Raw genomic sequence first — 13,601 nt, 5'->3', positions numbered from 1 at the left:
AAAAGCTTTGGACTCTTAGACAGAATCAACCGAAATAATGAAAACACACAATGAAGTTGCACATTCAGTTTAAAATCTTCCCCTCTTGCTCTTTTTAATCTTAGATTTGTAACTTGAAATCCAGTAAATTAACTACTTTCCTTTTATCAATACAACTTAACTCCAATTTATCAGCTTGACATTGTAAGCATAAAAAAGATTTGTTTACTTAAAGGATCAAATAATTTACAATTGAGGAGAAAAAAAATTACAATAATCTTTCTTTTTGATATTCTAGAAGTACGTTTTGAAAATAGTAGTTTAGGATTTAGTTAAAACACTTCAAACCAAAATAATAGGTAGAGCAGTACATAGCTCTATGTACAATACTAACAATAAAACAGTTAACAATCTTCCAAAATCAGAAATCAAAAAAATAATAGCATTAGAAAAATATTTAAAATTAAATACTAAAAATTAAAAGAATATTATGTTAATGTAAAATACGTAATTATATTAAAATTACCGCTAATATTTATCAATAGTAAGAAATGTTCTTACATTAAATTGATACAAAATAGTTTTATGTACCATAGAAAAATAGAGCAATTAGAAGAGCATATATGGAATAATCCCAAATGATATTATAAGAAATAGGTTATGTTAATTTAAAAAAATTAAACAAGGGGGAGGGAACTACTACTAAGAAGTAAAGATAAAGCATAACAGCAAAATTAATGTAAAAAATTTAAAAAGTTTCGAATCTAAAAATCATGCTCAAAATAAATTTTATAATAATAAATTATTTTCAGACAAATCAATTTCGATTGAAAGAAACTCTACATTTAAAAAAGAAAACAATTGAATTTTAAAAAATACAGATTAGCGGAGCAACAGAAAACACCAATAAACATAAATATAAGGGAAACTTATAAACCTTAAGCAACATAAACTGACCTATATTAATAAATAAAAAGTTAATTTTATTCTATCTTTTAATTATTTTTAGTTTTAAAAAGGTTGCTAATAAATACGCACAGGTTAAGAAAAAGCAATTTATTAAATGAACTTTTCCATGATTTCTAATTACAAACTTGTTAAGACAATCGTCAAAGAAAAACGATATTAAATAATAAGAACAATATACAAATCAAATGATACAGATTCAGATATACATAAAAGTTGACATTTGCCGAAAATAATAGATCCAATTTTCTACCTAGGTATGATCCACAAATTAACGTTTATACTTAAAAACTAACGCGATTCAAACATAAGATGTGTCTTGGCTGTAAACTACACTACAACACAAAGAAGTTTGTAATGAAACTAAATACACACAGCAAATAGTTTTATTAGTAAACAATCACACTTGAGGATAGCAATAATAAATCAGTGTTTTTTACCTGATTGTACTAGAGCACCGTAACCTAGAAAGGAAGCATTGACTAGATCCATTTCACAAATTTCTAACAAAAGCACTGGCTAGTAATCATTAAAGGCGAAAGCAAGGCACAAACGGTAGAAAAATAAATATAATTAAATACATCCGAAAAGCAACAATGGAAGCGCTTTTTCTAGATTCTGACACTTGCACATAGCATTACCACCTCAGTTTCTTTAGTTGTCATATATCACTATCTGCCTCGCTCCTCTCTTTAGGATGAAAAAGTTAAAACAAGAAAACTAAATCAAGTCCAACCCTTCCCATGACCTCTTAGTTTTAACAGCGCCATCTGTTGGAAGTGATAATTAGTTTGTAGAATTCTCTTGTGCAGCGGTAGAATTCTATTTTGCAGCTGAAAATTAAACTACGAGGGAAAAGAGATGATTTGATAAGTATGAGGAAAAATGGGTTATGTTATTAACGCATCATTTTCGGAAGCTGGTGAAAATGAAATAATTATTTTTTTTAAATTATTTTTCTGGTCTTAATTTAAAAGAGGGTAGTAAAGCTCTTTTCATTTTTGCTTATTTTTTTGGTAAATATAAATTATCTGAAATATAAATGATACAGAAGATTCGATTGTAAACGATAATTATACTTACTTATTAACGTTAAATTTTCAAATTTAAGCTTGTAAAATTTAGATATGTTTTAGTCATTTGTTTATAAAATTTGATTTTCCAAGTAGCTTTAAAATGACTTAAATTTTTCATTGTTCAATAAATTAGAAGAAAACAGAAATAAATGGACCGAAAAGTAAGTATGAGAAAAATTTAATAAAATTAGTAAATTTAGTGTAGTACAGAAAATGTCAAGTATTGTGATTTCCTTTAACAAATATCTAAACTGCTTGCAATAGGTTATCTCATTTTCTCTCTATTATTTTTTGTAACAAATGCAATTGCATCATATTTAAAGATCTAATACGTATAACTGTCAACTTGTACGATAGTCGAAAAAAAATTTACCAAGTGGTGGTAATAAAACATCAATCAAGTTTGGAAGAATTTTCCGAAGATAAAACTTTAAGGACATCAATCAGCTTTAGTCACCAAGAAAAGTATTTTATATACCTATTTTTTTAAATTATTAATTCTTCGTGGTAGTTTAAAATTTTTTTGAACTTTAATCTTAAGATTTAAATACACTAAAACGCTAATATTGCTACCACTTGGAAAATAATTTCTTAATGGCAGTACAAATTAGCAGCTATGATTACGCATCGAGACGAATGTGGCAATAAAAATAAAATATTTAGAAAAATTTATTATTTAGAAAATAAATTATCAAAGAAAATACTTTTTTTTCTCCAATTTTTCGAAAGAAATTTAAAATTAAACTCAAATTAATTTCAATATAAACTCAGTTAAAAATTGAAGAAAAAAAAACAGTTTAAATCAAAATTAAGTTTGAATAAAAATTCTTCCGAAAACCGTAGCAATTCTTGACCGGTTATTTTGAAAATATTAAAGCACAAATAATTATTAAAAATTGAAAAAAAAAATTTTTTTAAGTCTTTTTAACTACGAATACATTTTAATTAAAAATTCAATTTTTATTTAAAAATGTGTAATTAAATGAAAGTTTCAGTGGTACACATAAGCAGGGGAGGGAGAATGGTGGGTATATGTCTCCCTCAATAAACAGAAGTCTCTAAAAGTCCCCATCAATATTTCAGAAAAATAACGGAAATTTTAGCGAATTATCATCGGTTTAAATTTCTTGGAAGTTCCTTAATTTCTTAGATACAAAAAAGAGATAAAAATAATTAACTTTTTTGCAGATATTTAGCACATTAAAATTTTTTTTTTCTTATATGTTAAACCAAGAAAACTATTGTGACTGTGTAATATAATTTCGCGCCTTTGAAAAATTGGGCCCCTACGACGCACATAGGTGCACAGTTAATTTGTTTTAAAATAATGCAACAAATCTAATTGTTCGTCATGGAATTAAATAATTTTTTTTAGGATTAAATTATCCCTTATACTAAAATAGAAATTAAATTTTTAATTCATCAACATTTTCTGATTCAATTTCTCTCGCATAGTATTCTAATGAATAACTCTTATCCAATTTTCTATAGGGTAGAATTTCTCCACCAATCTGTAGAAACTAATAAAATCTAAAATTTGGAAAATTAAAAAGCATGGAACACTTTGCCAAACAAATTCATTTTCATACCGATGAAAAGAAAATCAAGGAAGAAAACTGAAAAATAAATCATAAATCTAATTTAACTGGATGCAACGAAGGAGTAAGATTCCTGAGAATGCTCTATTTGCTTCAAATGGCCTATTGAGTATTGGAAATCTGTCATAAGTAGGTCACTTTCGAATAATTGACTGATAAGTAATATAGTTTCACTGAAAGTGATTCTTCCTTCAAGGATAGTAATTTATTCTTCAAAAAATATCTCCATGAAGCATCTTGACACGGTGTGAATATTAATTAGTACTCCTGTAGCTATCAAATGGCAAGAGGGTAATAACCTTGAAATGCCATAGTTTATGAGAGTGCTCAGACAATAGAAGTTGTCAGCATTTAATATTTTTTCATTAATTAATTCAAGTCATTTTGAGAAGGGACGGTATTTTATTTCTTAGATTAATTATTCGCTAGGGATTGTTATCCAAGTGTACGAATTAAGAGAAGTCCATAAACCGTATTGGTAGCCGTTTTAAATTTTTTTCCGAGTGCAAAATCCTAAATGTTCAACCTTCTTTTGGCGGAACCCTGATGTAAAAAAGATTAGTTCATTAGCAATTATAAACATATTAACCAAAGAACTCCTAATCGTTTAGGAAAACATTTAATGTAAGGAATTAAATAACTATTTTCATCGTTTCATCAACGATAGTCTTAAAATCAGGTAACTGTAGAATTCACATGTATGGAGAGGCATCTATAGACCAGTATATTAACCTAGTTAAAAATTTCTTTTTTGTGTATGCCTAAGCTAAAAATAAATAATTTATCTGAATTTTGTGGTTTAGGTTAAAATAAAAACGAAAAAGAATCGTCATTAGAGAAACACATTTCTTAATTGTCGAATTCGGTTTGTTTCCAGAAATTGAAAATTTGACGGTAAAAATACAAATTCCAGTTATTATTAGTTTTTCAAAAAAAAATTTATCCTTTTCACAGACATTTTGTTTAATAACCAAAGTTTTAAATAAATAATGAATAGATATAAATATAAGTTATTAAAATTTTAGTCTATAACAGCTTTAATACATTCTTTTTTTTTAAAAGTTGCCAGCATGCAATATGTTAAGCTCAACCCAATGCTTGATCCAAAAGTTCCCTTTTCTTTTGAGTTGAAATCAAAATTACAAGTTTATGGATTTGTGCATTGAAATCCGCAAACTCAAAAATGGGTGAGCCTTAAAAAAGGGTTAATTTATAACTACCAAAGCTAGTTATAAATTAAAATAAATTACCATGACACTTGAATCGCTTAAGTGATAATATTTAAATGTAAAACCAATAATAAACTTAAATATATTGTTACCTTCAAACATAAAATTTTCAACACTTTTTACATTTTGACAGGATACTGCGTTTACTATAGGTATCAATGCCAAAAAATTTATCTAATTCGAATCAATTACGATTACAATTTACAACGATTCTTATTCACTAAACCAGAGATGCCAACTTACTCCGGACAGCACATATGTATTTTAAAGTGGTAGTTAATTAATTGGGATTCTTAGTTTAATGAATTCAATTTAGTAGATTTTTATCCACCACTATTTCTAAATAATTCATAGGATTATATTTTTCACAACTTTATCGTAATTACATACCCTCCAACTGCTACGGAATTTCCGTAGTTTATTAATTAATTTTAGCGTAACTTGTCCACTATTACTTATAAAAGTGCAGGCCATATGGCTAGCTTCTTAAGTTCTGATAAAAGGTTTATGAGAGATCCATTTGCTTTAAAAATTTTTACTTTGGTTCGCTACCACTAGAAAGAATTATTTTCAAAATCCTCATAAGTTGGAGGGTATGTAATTATGTCGTGCTATACCTTTTAAATAGCAAGCAAATATAGTTAAATAATTGTCAAATTTACTTGGTAGTTAATTATCGTTTTTTTAATTATTTTGGCGTATCCGGAGCAGTTGGCATCTCTGCTAAACTTTTATCATGAAATGATTTTTTTGGAATATTATTTTCATTTATTTGATCACTTTAAAAAGAGTGAATACAAGCATGGGTGAAAGCCCTTATATAGCAAGACGGAAAAGAGAAAAACCTGGTACATAAAACATTTCATTCCAGCATTTTTTTCGAAAAAAATGAAATATCTGTAACTATCAAGAGTTCTTTTATAATTCTGGCATATATATAAAACTGCTTCTTTTCCAAGATAAAGTAGATATTGTTGAAAAATTAAAAAAAAATAATAAGTAAACTCCTCCCCAAATCTAGCTATAACTGAAATGGTTTTACTACCAGCCTTTCCTCTTTTCCGTCTCGCTTTCACCCCTGAATACAAGAAAAACCAAATAAATGTTTTAAAGTTATATACCTGCCAACTTGTACGGTCGGTCTAAAAGATTTCACAAAGTGGTTGCAAAGTAACAATTTAAGTTGAAAATATTTTCTAACAATTAAACTACTTAAGAGCTAACATATAGATCATATCAAAATATTTTTTAACTATTGATTTGTCGTGGTAGATTAAGAAGTTTTTTAAAACTTTAAATTGAATATTCAATGCGTCAAAACGTAATAATGTTGCTACCACTGAGAAACTTTTTTCTCAATGGCCGTACATATAGGCAGCTAAAATATTATTACTAAGATTATAATTAGCTTTAAAAATTAATTTCGACTGATCTCTATTTCGTACATGAGAAGCAAGTTAAGGTCATTACGTGAATAATTATGATAAATTGAGACAGCCGATTACTCCTTTCTTTGTGAAAGAAATAATGTAAAAAAAAAAGAGTGACAGACGGGTGACTAATAAGAAAACTAATTTTCATATCACGAGAAGGCAAAGAAACAGGCAGCCAATTTATCTTGGCAAATATGAATCGGAAAGGAAATTCTCAGATTTCCGTTTGCCTGAGAAGAAAAAAAAATGTCTACTGGTGTTTCGGTTCTTGTATTATGTAACAGTTTTCAAACTTAATATTAGCGTTATGCTAATTCAACAGTTTAACAAAATAAAGTTTCTTTTATTTTAACTGAAGAGGGCACTAAAAAGTTTTTAAAAAATAAAAAAAAATTATTTTTATAGATTTCAGTTTCTCAACTTAATTATTCATTCGTAACTATAATTATATTATAACAGTATTAATGAATGATACATGCTAAGACACTGCAAGCTCTTATCTATGGCAGTTACAATTTAATACTTATATAATTAATGTGATAAAGAGTTTTTATCACTTTGTGCATTGTTGGATAGCTTACTATCTACGAAATTAATTGGTTGGAAAAAAATGTTAAAAATTAATAAATATTTTTCTAATAATAAAGTGGTAGTTAATTCCTTTAAAAGAAACATAGAAATAAAATTTTATATTTTTTATTTTTTTCCAAAAAAGCTTCGCTAAAAACTCATTTATCTTGATTGAAGAAAAAATGTCTGTCAATATTTTGGAAAACCACAATTTATAGTTTAATTTTCTTTTTAATTAAAATTTCATGGAAGTTTACTTTTGTTATTGAAAAAATTCCTCCTTTTTTTGTTACCTTTCAGCAAAAAAATATTCAAAAATAATCGTTCATATTATCTTATAAGCTCCTATAGTCTGTTGAATTTAGTTAAACAAAATTTAAATTTACAAATAAAAATGAATTTTTGCGTTTAAAACTACATTTAGTTTGAAACGAAGATATTCCGCGAATAAAATATAATAAAGAATCTCAACCTTTTAAACAACCACCTCTAAAATATGTTGGAATGGAAGAAGTGCTGCAAAACTGCCCAGATGGTTTGGACCGACGTTCAAACATATCCGAAATTCTTCTCAGGCGATGGAAATAATGGAAAACATTCCAGAAAGCCATGATATAAAAGGGGAGATTTCGAATGGAATGGCAATTCTTTGGATTGAAAAAGACACGGATTTAACGGATTTTAAGTACATGCATTCCCTTTCTTCGATGGATATTCATGTTCTTAAAATAGTAATAACCAATTAAACGTAATAATTGATGAGCTGAGTAGATGAAATGAGTAAGATATATATTTATTTATTTGTACAACATATATTTGCGGGCTTGTGTTCTCAATTTAGGTTTAAAAGCCTTTGTAAAAAAGAACAAATAGCACAATATAGAGAAGGACAGCACGAAGATACATCCAGGGTAGCAGTGGGATTCGAACCCGTTACCTACACTCGTTACACACTGAGTTTGGCGGGCTATTCCATTCGGCCGTGTAGGAGACTAAGAGATATATTTGTGAGAATTAGTGGCGAGTAGGAACAAAAATAAATTATATCCATACTATTTTGTAATAGATACATTAAAATGATGAGTTAATAATTATTTGCCTTATTTTACTTATCACTACATAGTTTCAGAAGAAATTCACACAAGATGGATTAGTTATGTCAAAATAAATGTGAAACCAAAAAAAAAAAAAAAAAAAAAAAAAAAAAAAAAGAAAGAAAAAAGAAAATGTCTGATTGCCAACTTTCTATGCTTTTTAGGAAAAATTTTTCCAGCGGTAGTTTTTTTTATGCTTTAATGTACGATTCCTCGTTTTATAAATTTGATTTAAAGTCATTTTTCTCCCCACTAAATGCTAATGATTCCTTAACAACCTTAAAAGATCTACCTCCCAAGGTGTATGAAGTTTTTATTTACTTTTGAGGTTGATGCAAATCTACTTTAGAGCAACTAGATTAGGAAAGTTGCTTTTGAGGTTTATTAATGCGGTCATTTTTGGTGCCAAACATAACTTTATTTTCTACCACATGTGTGTTATTTTACATCTGTCAACCTCAAAAACATCTTAGTTTTTTGTAAGGGGTGTTGCATAGGGGAAGTTTTGCATATAGTAAATAATTCTTACTTTGTATGTGATAGTATACAATTGTTCAATTCGTAGCTAAAAGCTATTTATATAAATTATATGATTATTCTAAATTAATCTTTAATTCACTTTCATTACACAAGATACGTAGTTTAATAAGTGATTAAACATTATTGGTTGTATTTATTTATTTCCAACAGTTAAAACCTTTTCATTACTAAAAAAGGCGGAATAATGCTGTTTTTTTATGGTTATTTTCGTTTTCTCTGTTTATGCCCTGGAAAATACATTATCAATTACCCATATTTTCATTCGCTTGTTCCTTATATAGTTTCGCTTACATTTAAATGAAAATTAATACTGTTTTTCATAATATTATTTATATTCTCGGTGCCACTGAAGCAAATAATACTTATTCAAATGCTAGCATTAGGTTTTGTAGTTTCTAAACAAATTACAATTGATAATGCTAAATACCATCCAAATATTGCATAGAAATTTGTAAGCTTCTTATCATACTAAAACAATAAAATTTGCATTCTAATGGATTTTTGGAACAACGTATTCAATAAAAGTAGCAACTTTGTTCACTTTTTATTTTTCTTCGCTGTGTCAGCTGATAAATAAATCAAGCGAAAGATAAATTTACTATCTGCAAATTTTTATTTTTCGATTTTTCTGTACTCAAGATTAAATAGCTTCACAAAAAAGACAATATTTTAAATTGACAAACTATATTTTGACATTTTTTTTGCCCTCAAATAAGTGATAAAAAATAATATAAAAGCTTTATTCGCAGCTGAAAATACATTTAATGGAATTTTGGAATATGAGTTAAGCACTATCGTTAAAATAAGGTCGCTATGTTAATCTTAAAGAAACAAATATAATAAATTCTTATAATGTACTATATGAAGCTCATAATAGATGGATTTTTTTTATTTTAGCTTCATATAAAAAAAAAAGATTTTCGTATAAAACGTTAAAGATATCAGATCTTTTTTCCAAGTTTTATTTGAAGAAACAAAACAGCACACATTTACCTGTTTTTAAGTTTCAAAATATGATCTAATTGTGAATTATTATTAATAAATACATTAGCTGCAAATAAGGTAAAGAAATGCCATACATTTCCGAAGCCCAGCCAAATATGCCAAAAGCTCGTTTTTTCTTTGAAATTTTGCTGAAAATTCACAACCTATGTATAAACAGGCCTAAAAAATTAAGGCAGGCTCTCTTTGAGAAAAAAGAAAAAAAACTTTTCTTTTGAACTACCTAGTAGTCTTAGTTTATTTGTTTACCTTTGTTCAAAAATAAAAAGTCACTCAAAGTCCCGCCGGTTCTTTCCTTCCTACTTTTATTTCTCCCCTAGATAATCAAATTATTAGCCTGCATTGACATCATCAGAAGTTCAACTTGGCTAAATGCCAAAGAAAATCAGAAGCTTACAGCGAGAGCTATCTGAATTCTAATGCTAACAAGTTTAATTTTTTATATTCCTTTGCTATTTTACTACGAGCTCTGAAGAGAATCCATTAAAATCACTTTTGGCGTGTTTTGTTGATGGGAAAACATTGGTAGGTGTGCATCAGGCCTGTGAGTGAAACGGAATAGAGAAATTATTGGTAGTTGAAACATTTCAATCAGAGATGGCTTTTGGTTGCAGTAAATCTCTTCTTGCCAATCAGCTTATCAGTGCTATTAACATTTTTTCAGGAAAGTAGCAACTCTATATACGTATTGCATCCATTAAAAAATTTTAGTTGTCACGGATATTTTGTCCTTTCCGAAAAATGCTAGAAATGAAATTTCCTTGTTATCAGTTTTTATTTACTCTTTTGTTTGTCTTGATGTATATAAACGTTTAGCCCTGATTATGTGTATTGGTTAGTCGTTGTGCGTTGAATTTAATGAATTTTTTTGAGCACGAAAAAATAAATTTTGGCTAATAAATTGAACCTTATTGTTTAACCCCTTGGGGACGGGTGATTCAGAAAAGCATTCGTACAAAATCAGAATCAAGTTGCAATTAAATAAAAAACGGTAACTTAAATGTAGTCGTTTCTAATTTGACAGACTTACTTTGCTTTTACTTTAATTATTGTTAGTTTAATCATATATATAATCCATGTTAATTCAAAGTATAACTAAATAGTTTTATTTTGAACAAAGTAATGGTGAATTAAATAAATCAAAAAATTATAACTCCGCCCACAAATAAACTGCTAAAGAAATACTTTGATTACCAGTTTTATCTTCTTACCCTGATTGATACTGTTTTTTGCTGTCACGTATTTGTGACAGTCGGCGCGAAAGGGTTAATGCAGAGATGCCAACTGCTCCGGACAAGCCAAAACAAATTAAAAAACGGTAAATACCTAGAAACTAAAATTTACAGATATTTTGTAATTGGTTTAACGTCACTTGACCAGAGACGCCAGCTGCTCCGGTCACGTCAAAATAATTTTAAAAAAAACGGTAAATAACTACGAAGTAAATTTTGTAAATATTTGACTAACTTTGCTTGCTTTATAAAAGATATAACAGGCAGGACTTATGTAATGTTAAGTGGTGAACGATTCAAACCTTCGAATTATTTAGAAATAGTGGTGGATAAAAACCTAATAAATCGAATTTATTAAACGAAGAATCACACATTTAAAAACTACCACTCGAAAATATTTATCCGTTGTCCGGAGCAAGTTATCATCTCTGTTAATGCCTTGTGTTCCGAGTACTTTTTGACCACAGTAGTATACATGTTCAAAACTTATCAAATGTCAAAGACATATCAGTTAATATTATTCCCGGGCGTGCAATTACTTGTTCTTATATGTTGTTAATTAAAAGTATTATCCATTTTGTCTATGCTTTAAAATTAATTGCAGTGGATAATTGTCATTTTTAAATCATACTGTCATTATAGTACAAATTAAAAAGCCTGGTAGTTATTTCGATACAAATTTTAAAAATATTCCAAACCAAGCAATGATTTCGGTATAAATAAAAAGAAAACAAAAATTGGAAAATCTTTTCGGTGCAAATTAAAAACTCAAATTAGGCTCTCATTTCGGTACAATTAAAAACTGAAATATGAAAATCATTTTCGGTACTAGTGATCTAATTTTTATCATCTTATTAATGTTGAAAGGGAAGAATTAAAGTTTAAATAATGCTGAAATGTAACATGAAAAAAATTATAAAGCTTACAAAAGCGTGCCACTCACTAGAAAAGATTGCGCAAACATAAATTAAATTAATGAAAAATATTTACTTAAGCAATAGACCAGTAACTATGACAAACTATTAAATTTAAAGGTAACGTCTATGCCATTTCATTCTTTCTTAACTGAACACAATGAAAGAACGGTAAAGGATTGAAGTCTTTTCACAAATATCAATCTAGGAAATCTCTTTACGACACTGTACTAAGACAAATTAAACCTATGGAACCTGTGCTTAGCTGCAGAAGCAGGTCGATATTTCCAACTGTGTCCCTTGAGCTGTTAGCTAAGTACACCGTCATAAGCGTTTTCTGTTAAGAGCTTCGTCGGTAACAATTAAGCAAATGGTTTGAGAACTGAAAATTAGGTCAAACCGAAGTGTTTACAGTTTATATAGTAGCTACTTAAGTTAATGCTGCTTTCATAGAAATTGTTTAGGTTCGCCAACCGTTAAAAAAATTAAGGTAATATGTTTTAAGGCGTATTGCATAATGCTTGGTACGTAGGTATTTTTTTAGTCGGTGTTTCGTAATTCCTGTTTGTTTTTTTCATTGAAAACGAAAAGGAAATTTTTAAAAACTAAACATGAGTTAAATATTTTTACTACATTGATGTGAGAAGAATTAAATTAATGAAAAATATTAAGACTGAATGAATATTTTTTCCAGAAATACTATTCTACACTAGTTAAAAAGAACAGGAACGTTAATACTTATTTAATACTTAATACTTCTGTTAAAAATAATCCATAAATGGAGTGCTGAGAAAAATATAGTAGCCTTTTCAAAATGAGAAACATCAAGATTTCCAATTAACACTTGAAGAAAAAATATATATTTATTAAATCTCATATTGCTAAACATTTCCGGGCCACATTTTAAAATTTCAAGAAGCTAAAATTATTCTTAATGTTAATTGTACCTTTAAACTTGATTTTTTTAAACGAAAATTTAGCTTTTGTATGATTAAAGACAACAGCATGAATTGATAAAAAAAAAAGAAACGATTATCAGTGTTTCTTTGCTGCTTGGAGAAACTTTTGAAGTATATTTATTTTTAACTTGGCATTTCTTCCACTTTTCCCAAAACGCAACGAAAATTGATGTTAAGATATTATAGTTCATTACAAGACTAATTAATGTTCGAAAATTGAACTATCTGGTACACCCACCACATCTGATCATTCTCTATCTTTATTGCACAGCTGTCAGCTTTTACGCTTCAGATGGAGAAAAAAAATTTGTGGCAATAAAAAGAGAAATATAAAAATTATTATTCAGTTTTAAATACATGTGATTTATAAAAGATTTTGACTGTTGCTAAATAGACATATATATATATATATATATATATATATGTCTATTTAGCAAATATATATATATATATATATATATATATATATATATATATATACATCTTAAAGACACATTCAAGGTTATGGCGGAATTCAAGCCCTTTGCCTTCACGTTCCGCCATACCACGCGTTTCGTGGTATGGCGAGAACGCTCGGCGATCCTTAGAGAACACCTTGATTTTGCATTCAAATCACGATAGACGGAAATGTTTCTTTGTAAAATAAATGCTAATGATGAAACATTTGTATTACTATTTTCTACTTGAAATTGTTTCAGGAAAAAAAATCCATTTCGGGCTACTTGCGAGGCATTCATGTTTAAACTAATGCGATATTTTCGAGTGACGACAAACAAGTTCAATAAATTAAGCTACAAATATTTCAGTTAAATAGCTTCAGTTATTAATACTTATATTAATTTATAATTATGAAAAAGAATATCTAACTTCTCCACGATAAAGGTCAAGAATGAAATAATTCAAGTATCAGTTTCAGATCATTAACTTAATATTGATCATCAACGGATTAAAAGGACAAAAACAAAAGGGCTGAAATCGAAAAAATCTTGCTCGGTCAACAAGTTGAAAT

At 28.0% G+C, this 13,601-nt stretch overlaps 1 protein-coding gene across 1 annotated transcript in view; it reads right to left on the bottom strand.

The window, feature by feature from the left end:
* Positions 1-1,704, bottom strand: part of LOC107437666 (endonuclease/exonuclease/phosphatase family domain-containing protein 1) — a 30,717-nt gene extending 29,013 nt beyond the window's left edge. Inside the window, exon 1 of the mRNA XM_043054281.3 lies at positions 1,386-1,704. The gene's annotated coding sequence lies outside the window, so the exon portion shown is untranslated. The remainder of the gene's footprint in view (positions 1-1,385) is intronic.
* Between the last annotated feature and the right edge of the window lie 11,897 nt (positions 1,705-13,601).

This window comes from Parasteatoda tepidariorum, chromosome 4, assembly GCF_982258835.1.
Source record: "Parasteatoda tepidariorum strain Cologne lab strain chromosome 4, Ptep-v5.0, whole genome shotgun sequence".
Lineage (NCBI taxonomy): Eukaryota > Metazoa > Arthropoda > Arachnida > Araneae > Theridiidae > Parasteatoda > Parasteatoda tepidariorum.
The sequence above is the reverse complement of the archived record's forward strand: the minus strand, read 5'-3'. Positions and strand labels throughout refer to the sequence as shown.